Genomic DNA, 11,219 nt, shown 5'->3' with positions numbered 1-11,219 from the left:
TTCCACCCCTGGCTTGCGAACACTTTTTCCCCTCCCCTTACGATTTTTTTTCTCCCTCAAGCTGAACCAACGACGCGCCGACATGTGGCCCAATCATGAAACGAAGCAAAGCACTCGCCCAGCCCTCCCACGACGCGCGGCATGCGTGGATAGCCTCAGAGGCCCCCGTGGGGGGGCATCATATATACCTTCAGACTAGATTTTGATGCGCGCCTTGGCGCGCGACCCCGGTATTTCGCACCGGTGATCATTTTGTAATAAACTTCATAATAAGTTGAGAAAAACACTATGTTAGCATTATACAAATCGGTAATATTTAGGAGTAGGTCAATTAAAGGTGAATAGTAAGCAGTTTCCATAGACATTAAAAAGTACATCTCACACAATATGAATCCATTATCCAAGGATAGAAAATCAACTTCAACAAATAATTTTAGTTGAGACTAAGTAATCAATTTTCTATGAATGATTGTACAATTGTAATATGGATCTTGTTCAGGATATATATAGTAGAGCTCTATCCTTATTTGCACCAGAAAGTCCATAGGAATATGTAAAGTTGCAATATGGATTTTTGTTGGCGCACGACCCCCCGTCTTTTGTCTCGCCGCTCAGCAGGTGGACTCAACATCGAGCAATCCCACTGCATTGACGACCACTCATCAGGAAAAACAATGGTTGGCCTTGAAGTACAAAAAAATGTCAAGCATAAATCGCCTAGTTATTTCTGATATTTTTCACTTCAGGCCAAAAATGGTATTTAATGAGCTCGTGAAAGATAAGATCAATTTATATTTTTTCAAGATTGATCGCATATAGTGTAAGAAAATATCAATGGGGTCTGCAGATAGAATACATCTTCCATACACCATTATTACTTTGCACAAAATTAAACATTGTCCACATCGGAGTGCGTCTTTACACCATCCGTATTTCACATGATCAATTGTTGGGTAGATGAAATTTTGAGATAAGTATAGTATCAAGATGAAAACGTAAGGTCAGTAGACAAAAGCTGAAAGCTCTGTAATAATCATTTGCTAACTAAATGTAGAGAAAATTATGAGGGGCACTAACCTTATGCAGGTTAAGAACTAACACATTAGTATTCACTTAGATGGTAAACTGATCCTAATTTTAAGTGGCATGTATATTCTGCCAACACATGAGAGTCTTACTACCATAATAGCATAGTCGATGGCTAGAGCACCATCACATAAACAACCATCACTTAAGGAGGCATAGGCTATTTCACACAATAAAATAAATGCCAGGGAGAAACGCAGATAGCCATTTAATTATAAATACTGAGCCTTAGGGAGGAAAAGCTCTAACCACCCTCGGCACATTCTACAGCAGGAATAAATATCACACAAGTTAAACTATCCTATTGGTGCATGCCCCATGTAAATGTAAATATATTTTTCACCCTGAAATCATGTAAAAAAATGCCGCTGACCGTTGCTCCAACTTGCGTGCTAATGTGACTGTCGAGGGATATGGGCAAAAGGGGTTGTAGGACCTGACAGCAAAAATTCTATAAAGCTAAATAGATGGATGAGGTCATGACACAATACTTTTAAATCTATAAAGCAAAAATTCTATAAATCTAAAGGGAGAACAACTTATCACATGAAACCACAACTACAAGGCATGAAGTTGTGCAGCCAAATCTCCCATGTCTCCTTTCACAACAATATCAAAAGCCAGGGTCTATCTCATTCGAAACATTTAGTGATGAATGTTCATCTGGACATAGAAACTGTTGCTCCCCCAGTGTGTTATAACTTAAAGAACAGGACCTGGCAGTTCAGCACTTTAACAGAAGTACCATTTTAGTATCAGGATAAATACAACTTCACAAATTGCTAGTAGTTCCAAACCTTGGTTAAAAGCAAAATGATTCTTGGGCTGGATTAAGAAATCAAAACTTGCAACAGTTCACCTAGGCCCGCATGACCAAGAGGCAGGAGAAAAAGGGTAAGCCCAAAACAAACCATGCATGTCTCGTTGATTGCGGATTTGAGTAATGCAAGATATACCAGTTGGTAGCTAATGCCACACAGAGAATTGTATGCACTCCTCGTTTAATAATGCAAAAGATGTGTACCATAATATATGCTAACTACATATGATCAGTTCCTGAAATATTAATAAAAGCAGCAACTCTAAAAAAATATTTAGTAGCAACCTAAGTACCTAACTAAGTTTTGATATCTGAGCCCGACTACATGCCTAAACCAGGCTACATGTTGCAGCAAAGAAAAATAAATAAAGGGCTCCTGCGTATGATTCAATTCTAAAGTAAAATTAACGAAGAACCAAATACAAATAGTAGTAGCTACAACCTTCAGGAAGATGTAAAACACCATAACTACTATATTAAACCTTAACACCTTCGATTTTTCTCAGATTTTTGAACTTTTTTCTGGATTAACCATATTGTTCTAGCAGAGTTTTCCTTTGTGTACGCTTCGGGGATCTGCAGCATTTTAACAGCAAGTGTTGCCACCGCATGCAGCTCTTCGTGGGTTCTTTATACTTTGAATGTAGGCTGATTTGGTGCCTTAGACATGTGGCCGTAGCTAAATGTGGTATAGATGATCGTGGGCCATCCTCAGATAGGCATGGTCTGAACGAGTTGTGGGGCGGTGGTGTCGTTTACCACTTGTTCTTTTTTGTTTCTAGCAGATTCTTTCACGTGTTAGTCCATCATATGCCCACCGCTTTGACTGTTCTTAGCTTTCCCCACCGCACCCTCGCCTCCTCCCAATCGCCGACCCCCATCATCACCTCGGCGTCCCACTCGCTGCCGGCCATGGCGACGAGGAGCTGGACCATGGAGACAAGCTGTTCGCGGGCGTCGGCACCCCGTCCGCCGCCGGCCATGGCGACGAGGAGCTGTACCCTGAAGAGGCATCGCGGCAGCCCGGAGTCCTCTCGGGCTTCTCACCCGTCGATGGCCCACATCGATGCGTTCCTTGGCGCGGCCGTCGCCGAAGGTGATGGCCATGACAGAGCATGAGGCGTCGAGCGCCAGGAGTGGCAGGAGCACAACAAGCGGTGGGCGGCACGGATAAAGGGCGTCGGGTTAGGCCGCATGCCGCTCAGCTACGATGCACTGCTCCAGGTGCTAGGCGAATGGTGCTTGGCCTCGGGCGCGACGGTCTTATAAGGTCCGTGCTGTAGATGGGGCTTCGATCTATGTCTTAGGCAGCAGCGTGGTCGGCGGGTACAATCGTCGGGCAGCGCAGCGCTGAACTTGCGCGGCGGATGGAATCGACATCGTGGTGAGCTGCGGGCGGACTCGGCACTGCTCCGGACAGAGATCGCCGGTCAGCCGTCTCCGCGTGCTTGGCCTGCCTGCCGTGCGCGCTGCCCCAGCTGATGCCCTGCTCGCGCAGATGGAAGGGCTAGACTTGGAGAGGAGGCAGTACGTGGCGGCCGATGAAGTTGCGAGGAAAGAGAAACTGGAGCGCGGCATGAAGCGGCGGACGGTGGCGATTGCGACTAAATCGACACAGGTGAGTCCTCTCCGGCAATCTCCTCCCTATTTCCTCTTTATGTCCGGCTAAATTCTGATGCGCATGTCAGCTTTTTGTCCCCCAGATCCATATCTCCATGTAGCTTCCATGTATTTGATGCGAAATCTTTCGTGAAGAGCAGGTATGCCAGCTATCCGTTCCTTCCAACTCCCGTCTATGGAGAAGCCAGAATAATCCTTCTCCTTCGCCCCTTCAATTCCTAAATCTCCAGTATCTGTTTTTTTTGTTTTTTTTTCACAGTGCATTCGCAAAGGATTTAATCAAGAATTTCACATCCGTGGATGCTCCAGTTCTGTGATTTTTTTACTGAAATCATGCCTACCATGTGGCTGCATTTTTTGCAGGTTGTTCTATTCTTCCAGATTGATGTAATGCCAAGTCATTTGGCTGACATGTGGTTGTTCTGTTTGTACACGGACGGGCAAGCCTTAGATTTATAAAATGTTGAAATGTTAATTTTGAGATGTTGGCACGAAAGATGTACACTGTGAGTTGGCTGTATCGGAACACAGCCTGGCTGCTGGTCAGCAAGAGGTATGTTCTAATATCAAATTATGTAGATAATATCTTTCTGGTTGCGTAAAAGTAATTTATATTTCCTAGCTAGCTGAAACCAGATGGTTGTCTTTAGTGAGAAGATTTGGAATTTGTGCAAGCATAATAAGATGGATTTTGCTGAAACCAAGCTTGGTATGAACTTTTAAATTTAAGAAGTTTCCATGATTTTAGTCCTATCCAAGTGTCTATTTATACTATTTGTTCTTACATGAGGGATGAATCACCTTCCAAGTAAGAAAAATATTCTTTCTAGATTATATGGAAGCCTAAGGGGGAGTACATGCACATTTCATGGTTTTGTTTTAAGTTATCTCTTTCTACATTATTGTGCTTTGTTTTGGTAGCAGAACAATTCTTCTTTCTTTTCAGATAAAACTCCAGTCTTTCTGTGCAGGCCTTCAGTGTCATTTTTGATCGAGGGAAAATTTGATCAATCTAATGATTTATTGTTTCTTTTGGTGGGAGCAAAAAGGATTGGTTCCATGTTGTCTATTTTACAGCATGGGTAGTTCTTTTGCACGGCAGGAAAAGTTGTGGTTAGTTTCACCTGCCTAAACCCTAATTAGTAGTTGTGATCTAATACTTTCCTTTTGTATTTTGCTGAAAACTAATTAAGTTCTAAGACAATACTTGCCATTCATTTAGTGTTTCATTATCTGAAGCTTGATCTTCTCTCTTTAACTGCAAGCACGCTTTAAAATTGATATTGATATACCGTAAATACTTCTACCATCTTGTGTATCAACCCCGTGGTGGCAACTAATTGAGCACAAACTGTGCTGACTTAGCATGTTCTAAATCATATTTGAAAGAACATGACTCAGAGATACTTTCTTGCAGATATCAGATCATATATGTATTTGCAACTTGTTCTTAACCTAAGCTATATGTTTACTTCGCATATGTACATCGGTCCCCTTTTGGATTAATTAAACTGATGATAACCCTGCTTTTTATTTATCTCTTCCATTAGTGCATAATTTTAGAAGATCAAAAATTCTACTTCTCGCTATTTTTTTGATTCGTCACTTTCTTTACTGCCTTATTTTAGACGATATATTGTCCCGTTGTCGCTGGCATTTGAACTTCATTTGTTCACTTTGTAAAATAATTCACGCAGTGTACATGTTATGCATTTGTTCGTAGACTAAAATTTGTTCAGGTATCCAAAAATCTATTTTTTTCATTTGTGTTAGGATCCAATCTCTTGGCGTCTGATATATCGGCTGGACTTAAACACCCAAAAGGGTCTTCTTTTGGTGGCTGACAGCATGTGCTTCTTTACTTGTGAGTACAGTAGAGGGCTACAAGTGTTTCTCTTAGACTAATAGCGTGTATTTAGTATATATGGGTTCCTTTTCAAATTATCACTCTTTCGTTTGTCAGCTCAATTTGAAAGAGCTAAGCAAGTAGAAATTGTGGATTGCGTGTAGCGATTTTCGCCATTCAAGCTCCTTAAAGTTAGATGTGACTCTGCTTAAAAAAGTTTTAGTAGTATATTTAACTGTTGTGGACTTTTGTAGTCAAATACTTTTATTAATGGAAAAATATAACGAATGGTAATTTAAAACTACAAATCCAATGCAATGAGCTTTTGTTGTTCCGGTTTGTGATGTTGAACATATCAAGACACTTAGTGATGATACACATAAGTTATATAGATGAGCTCCACATGAAGTGCTTTGGATGGAGCGAACCTGAAGATTTAGAAGATTTGCTTTTTATCTATTACAATGTCGTTCTGTCTTCTTAAAGTAGTCATAATTTGAGAAATTTTGTTGTCATAGTAATGTTGGAATGGCAAATTTCTTGTGTAGTCAGAGGAAGCGACTGCCGGTTGTGGACACGAGGAGTTGGTCATAGAGCTAGAACACTGACGGTTGTGGACACGAGGAGTTGGTCATAGAGCTAGAAGCCAGATGAAAAGTTGAGATTTTGCATCAGTGTCTTTGAGAAATTGGTGTAAAGTCTATGAATGTTGATGTTAAGAAGCTGGGTATCTTTGAAATTCTCAATAAGAGATGCCCTTTGTGCTGAACCACGGCGATGATTACAGTCCTGTACCAAAGCTGGGTATTTTTGAAATTCTGAGTAAAATGTTGTTAATTATTGCAAGGCGGCACTTACCTTGTGCTGGTGTGTCCCTTTTTTAGTTCCGGCTTTTTGTACGTCTTTTTCGTAAGTAGTCTATTACAATTTTTACTTAAGGCTACAAGGAAATTAATTAAGTACTTCAAAAGGTGCGAGAAATTTGAGTTTTAGTAATAGTAAGTTGGAATATACGACATTTTCCACTATTTATGCTGTCACTGTTATCTACACCTGCAGTTTTAGTATACCAGTCACAGCCATGCAGCATTCATTGGATATTGGATAGAACTTAAGCACCATGTTACCAGTCGCAGCCATGCAGCATTCCTTGGATATTGGATAGAACTTAAGCACCATGTCAGTAAGTTATATGGTGATGTGTCATTTAAGTTAACCAAGTTCTAAAACTATACCATGTCCCGTTTGCTTACCCTGCATAGTTTATAGGGATTTGGTCATCGATTATCTAGCCGTGTGCCGCAAAGACCTAATAGAGCGAAACCATCACAACACATCACCGCTCTATCAGCTCTACCATGCATTCACGAATCAATTCTCACAGTTTAATTGTTAGCCTGGCGCGGCGTGCCGCTGCGCCTTTCGTTGCTAGTTACCTTAATACATGGAAAGTTACATGCTCCAGAAACAATAGTACAGTGAAGCTGTAAATGAAAACGTAAATTCGAATTAATATTTGACATGAACTATCCCTGGAAGATGCAAGATTTAAAATTAGTACTACCTCAAAATATTTATGCGGCATGGGAAAATGCATAAGGCTAGCACGGAAGTTAACCCACAGAGAAAGAAGTTGATAATAGCTGCCCTTTCCTTCTCTATGTAAGAAATACAAAGAATGGAAGAAAGGTCCAAAGCAATTGTTTGTCTTGCATTGCTGCAATCAAACCAAAATCAAGTATTAAAGGCTGTTGAAACACCTCTTTTCTTGGTAGCCTAGCTCCCAAAGCTGTTTCAGTCCCTGCCCATAATTCAGCACATAAGGCAGACCTTGAACCAAGGTTATACATAGATCCTTTGATCTCCACGGCAATCTCAGACTATACCACCGGCAGCAGCTCTAGAGGCACAGGGCGAAGAGTAAGCATCTAACTGAAGTTTTACAACTTGGAAAGATGGCCCAGCCAATGTTAATACACAATGCTAAAAGGCTAACATGGACCAATATCCTTTTTGATCGTTCAAGCTAGTTTGAATACAAAGAAAAAATGTTCATCACAGCTCACTGATTAGGCCACAGGAATAAAAGAATGATACTTACTGTTAAAAGACAATCGAAAGACACAGCCTACCACTGCAAAATTAGCATAGCTTCTCACACCCCCTTCCATCTCTATGCATACAACTCGATATAATAGGCCAATAAACAAACTACGATTCAATGCAAGAACTAAATAATTTCAGAGTATAAAAGATAAACCACATGAAACAAAATAAAGGAAAACACCTTCAGCAGCGAATCGATAATGGCTCACCTTGGTTCAACGTATTCATAGGATTGACATCACAGTTTCGCTTTGCCACGGTGAATGACAGAGATAGCCACATATGGAAATCAGAGTAGCTCGGGCCTGCATTTTCTGACCTGATACTTGGTGACTCGCAGTGGTAGTGTTTCTTCATGAGCTGCTGCAAGCAAAATTAGATGTTGAGAGAGAGAACCTGCATGCCATTGCTCTGTTTGCCGACGCCCTCGACAATGAACAGTAGCAGGAAAACAAGAGGAGAGAACGACAATAACCTTGCTGTATGTGGCGGCAGGCTGAGCAGCGATTGTTGATCTCGCAAAATTGAGACGAGCGATGATGGCACGGGTGGCTCGGCATTGTCTGGCAACAATCAGAAGCAAAATAGTCGCACGCTCCGCAGGATCGTGCGCCAAGGAGCACCATAACTCCAGCCTCGTCGGTTCCATCCATTGCTATAAGATTTAATTGATTACCTGGAATACTCACGGGGAAGCACATCAATAGCAGAAGAGTCTTTGGAAGGATTTCTAAATAGGCTTGAGATAAACTACCTCATTAGTCATTAGAGCAATTAGGTTGGCTACACATGCATGACTCGTGTAGTATGAAAGTAGAATGTGGCTTAGATGATTTCTAGTGTATAGAGGAGGCACCAAACCACTGGTGATTAGGAGTGAAATCGAGCACTCTTACAGTACAACAGAAGTGCACATCCTAAACCAATAGTAAAAGCAGACTAATAAAAAGTATTCACCTATTCAAAGTTCACAGAAGTAGAAACAATAGTGATGAGCCACTGAAAGAAATACTTGTTTAGCAATGACAATAGATAATGAATGAAATCAATTCTGGTCTTCCATCCCTCAATTCATTCATCACTGAGACGGAGCTTTAAATAGATGAAATAAAGAAACAAAAAGAGAAGAAAGACTTGATGGAGACAGAGGTCAAAGAAACAAACAACCCAGCAGAAAAGACCAAAAGGAAGCAGAGGAATCAAATCCCCAACGAATAAAATCCCCACCGGTCAACCAGGCCACTACCTCACCAAATCCATGGCGAAGGACCTTCATTGTGGAAAAACCAGGTGGGATCGATGGAACAGATGGTGAGCACGGCGAGGCGGCGGCGGATCTGGGGGAAGAGGTGAGAGAGAGGAGTCAAGGGAAGCTGAGAGAGAGGAAAAGCAAAACGTGAGATGGGCGAGCTGGGTAGTCTTCGACTACCGCCACGACGGCTCCCGCACTGGGTGCTGCTCCACGTCGCGCAAGTCTTCCACGCCGCCGACGAGGGGGTGATCCACTTCCTCGCCGTCCAGGCGACCAGAAACCCTAGCGCATTGGGCACGCCGTGCTGGACGGAGCAGGAGCGCTCGATGGCGGAGCAGTGCGCCGAGGTGCTCGGTGGCGGAGGCGTGGTTGGCGGAGAAGACGGTGGGGCGGCTGGGTCTTGTACTGGGGGCGAAGGGCATGGGAGGATGCGGGACGATGCGGGAATGAGAGGAGGTTTGGACGATGCGGGATTGGATGAAAGGATGTCCGGCGGCGGTGCAAAGGAGGACACCGTGGGGAAGAAGAGGAGCGCGAGGTGGCGGCGGGACTGGAGCGCGGGGCGAGGTGGCGGCGAGGCGAGGTGGCGGCGGGGCGAGGAGTACCGACCAGCCCGTTCCCGGTTGGATAGGGCTTGATGGGAGGGGCGCGAGGGGAGAGGAGGACGTGGGAGGCGGGTGAGAGCGGAGCGATGGAACGGGCCGCGCGTGCTCGTCACCTGACCCATGGATAAAATGCGGAACCGAGCGAGGGCTTGGCTGCCCTGGACGAAATCGACGGCGGAGATCGCGCCACGTCAGCTCGATCTGACGGCCGAAAATCCAAACGCCTGTGAGAGCCCCTATGGGGGGCATCATATACACCTTTAGATGCAGGTTTTGATAAACATTTCTTCAAGAGATTGCTTTTTTTCCAAAGAGCTATGTCCGTCAGCCTTCACCGGTTTACTAGAACTTCATGGAGCTCCTTTCCGGCCGCGTTCGCAGTTCCATATCCCGGAACAGGGAGTGACAGGTCACAGTTCTTTACACTCTGCAGAGGTGTGTTGCTTTACCCATAAGAGATCTTAACCTTGGTGCCTAGGGGTGGACTAACGAGCTGCTCGGATCGTTAAGGCTCGGCTCGTTAAGCTCGTCATCGTTAAGGCTCGAATCGTTAAGCTCGTTAAGAATAACGAGCTAAAATCATTGTTCGGCTCGACTCGTTATGTTCTTTCGAGCGCTCGCGAGCAGCTCGTTAAGGATCGTTAAGGAGGCAATGTAAAGCAAACATATGTGCATTGCCTGGTGAGAAAGAGCGGAAGCATAGGTTTTTAGATCCTACTGTAGGAGTTTCAAGCATGCTTAAAGAGCACTATTTTGCTTGGCCCCTTCGTGCCAAATATTTGAGATAACTAAAGTGACTCATTGTCCAAACTGGAGAAGCCTAGCTTGTTACCGATCTTGACGAGTAGCTCACGAACATAGTCGGCTCGATTGTTTAGCTCGTTAACCTTAACGAGCAAAAACTGCTGCTCAGCTCGGCTCATTAACAAAACGAGCCGAGCTCAAACGAGTCGAGCAAATGAGCACTCATTTAACTTGTCGAGCTTCGAGCTTTTTGTCCAGCCCTATTGGTGCCAACCGGGCAGCTTTCCTGTCCACACTTCCTTCGGTGTGAGGCCCGGTATAAGGTCATAGCCAATCATATTCCTCCGCTACCTCGCACACCCACCCTTTGTTGCAAACCCCGACCCTGGGTCCTCGTCGGTCCACTTACACCATTTAAGGACGGACCCCAACCACGACAACAGTCTGGGATCGAACCAAACTCCTTCGCCGGTAGCTGCAACCCATCATAGACCACATTACCGTGGGGAATTAGAGTGGGATCCCCACCCTCAAGTTGTTCCGCAAGCCGCAACCGCTACGGTATGCACAGCATAACCTTGGGGACTTAGAATGGGTTCCCCACCCACAAGTTGCTCCGCAAGATACAACTGCTACGGTAAGCGCATCCGTTGATGTACAAGAGGTGGAAATACGATTGACTAGTCCGTCCCATTTCAGATCTTATGGTTAACACGGTTATTACGGCACAAGAATCACTGGCGACATTTGTTGTTTAATCCTAGATGGATATAAACCCTTGCAATGGAACCTCCACCATATCAACACAATCCATGGTTCCATTGCCCACCACATAGTCGTATTCATAGTTATGAAAATAGTGGTTTTGGTTTTTATGCAATAGTGATAACCATAGTACTTTGCAAGTAATTTAATAGAAATACTCAAATGACATGAGCAAGTGATGAACTTGCCTGAACACTGCAAAGTTTTGCAGTTGGAAGGTGTGGACTGACCCTTGTCCTCTGTCTCTGAAAAATAGCATCATTGTCCGATAAGGGCAATGGTTAAAGAAGCAATTATGCATGATTCCAGTTTTTAGGGTTTGTTCCCCCCTTCCAATGTTGTGGTTATTTCATGTGAGAGGTTAATACTAAGAAC

The 11,219-nt window shown here is 43.7% G+C and overlaps 2 long non-coding RNA genes across 14 annotated transcripts; one reads left to right on the top strand and one right to left on the bottom strand.

The window, feature by feature from the left end:
- Positions 1-331: 331 nt before the first annotated feature.
- On the bottom strand, positions 332-8,577 carry LOC127342339 (uncharacterized). Of its 3 annotated transcripts, XR_007876560.2 has the most exons (4): positions 8,233-8,577; positions 7,954-8,154; positions 6,809-7,841; positions 332-643 (listed from the first exon to the last, which is right to left on the bottom strand). It is a non-coding gene; the product is annotated as an uncharacterized lncRNA (long non-coding RNA). The 3 variants fall into 3 exon arrangements; XR_007876558.2 differs by having other exon boundaries at positions 7,954-8,577; XR_007876559.2 differs by having other exon boundaries at positions 6,809-7,838; positions 7,954-8,577.
- Positions 2,725-6,342, top strand: LOC127342340 (uncharacterized). Of its 11 annotated transcripts, none has more exons than XR_007876577.2 (7): positions 2,725-3,524; positions 3,595-3,666; positions 3,786-4,079; positions 4,163-4,235; positions 4,498-4,639; positions 5,300-5,390; positions 5,921-6,342. It is a non-coding gene; the product is annotated as an uncharacterized lncRNA (long non-coding RNA). The 11 variants fall into 11 exon arrangements; XR_007876576.2 differs by having other exon boundaries at positions 4,153-4,235; XR_007876570.2 differs by lacking the exon at positions 4,163-4,235.
- Positions 8,578-11,219: the final 2,642 nt, after the last annotated feature.

The sequence above is a fragment of the Lolium perenne genome, chromosome 3 (assembly GCF_019359855.2).
Source record: "Lolium perenne isolate Kyuss_39 chromosome 3, Kyuss_2.0, whole genome shotgun sequence".
Taxonomy (NCBI): Eukaryota; Viridiplantae; Streptophyta; class Magnoliopsida; order Poales; family Poaceae; genus Lolium; species Lolium perenne.
The sequence above is the reverse complement of the archived record's forward strand: the minus strand, read 5'-3'. Positions and strand labels throughout refer to the sequence as shown.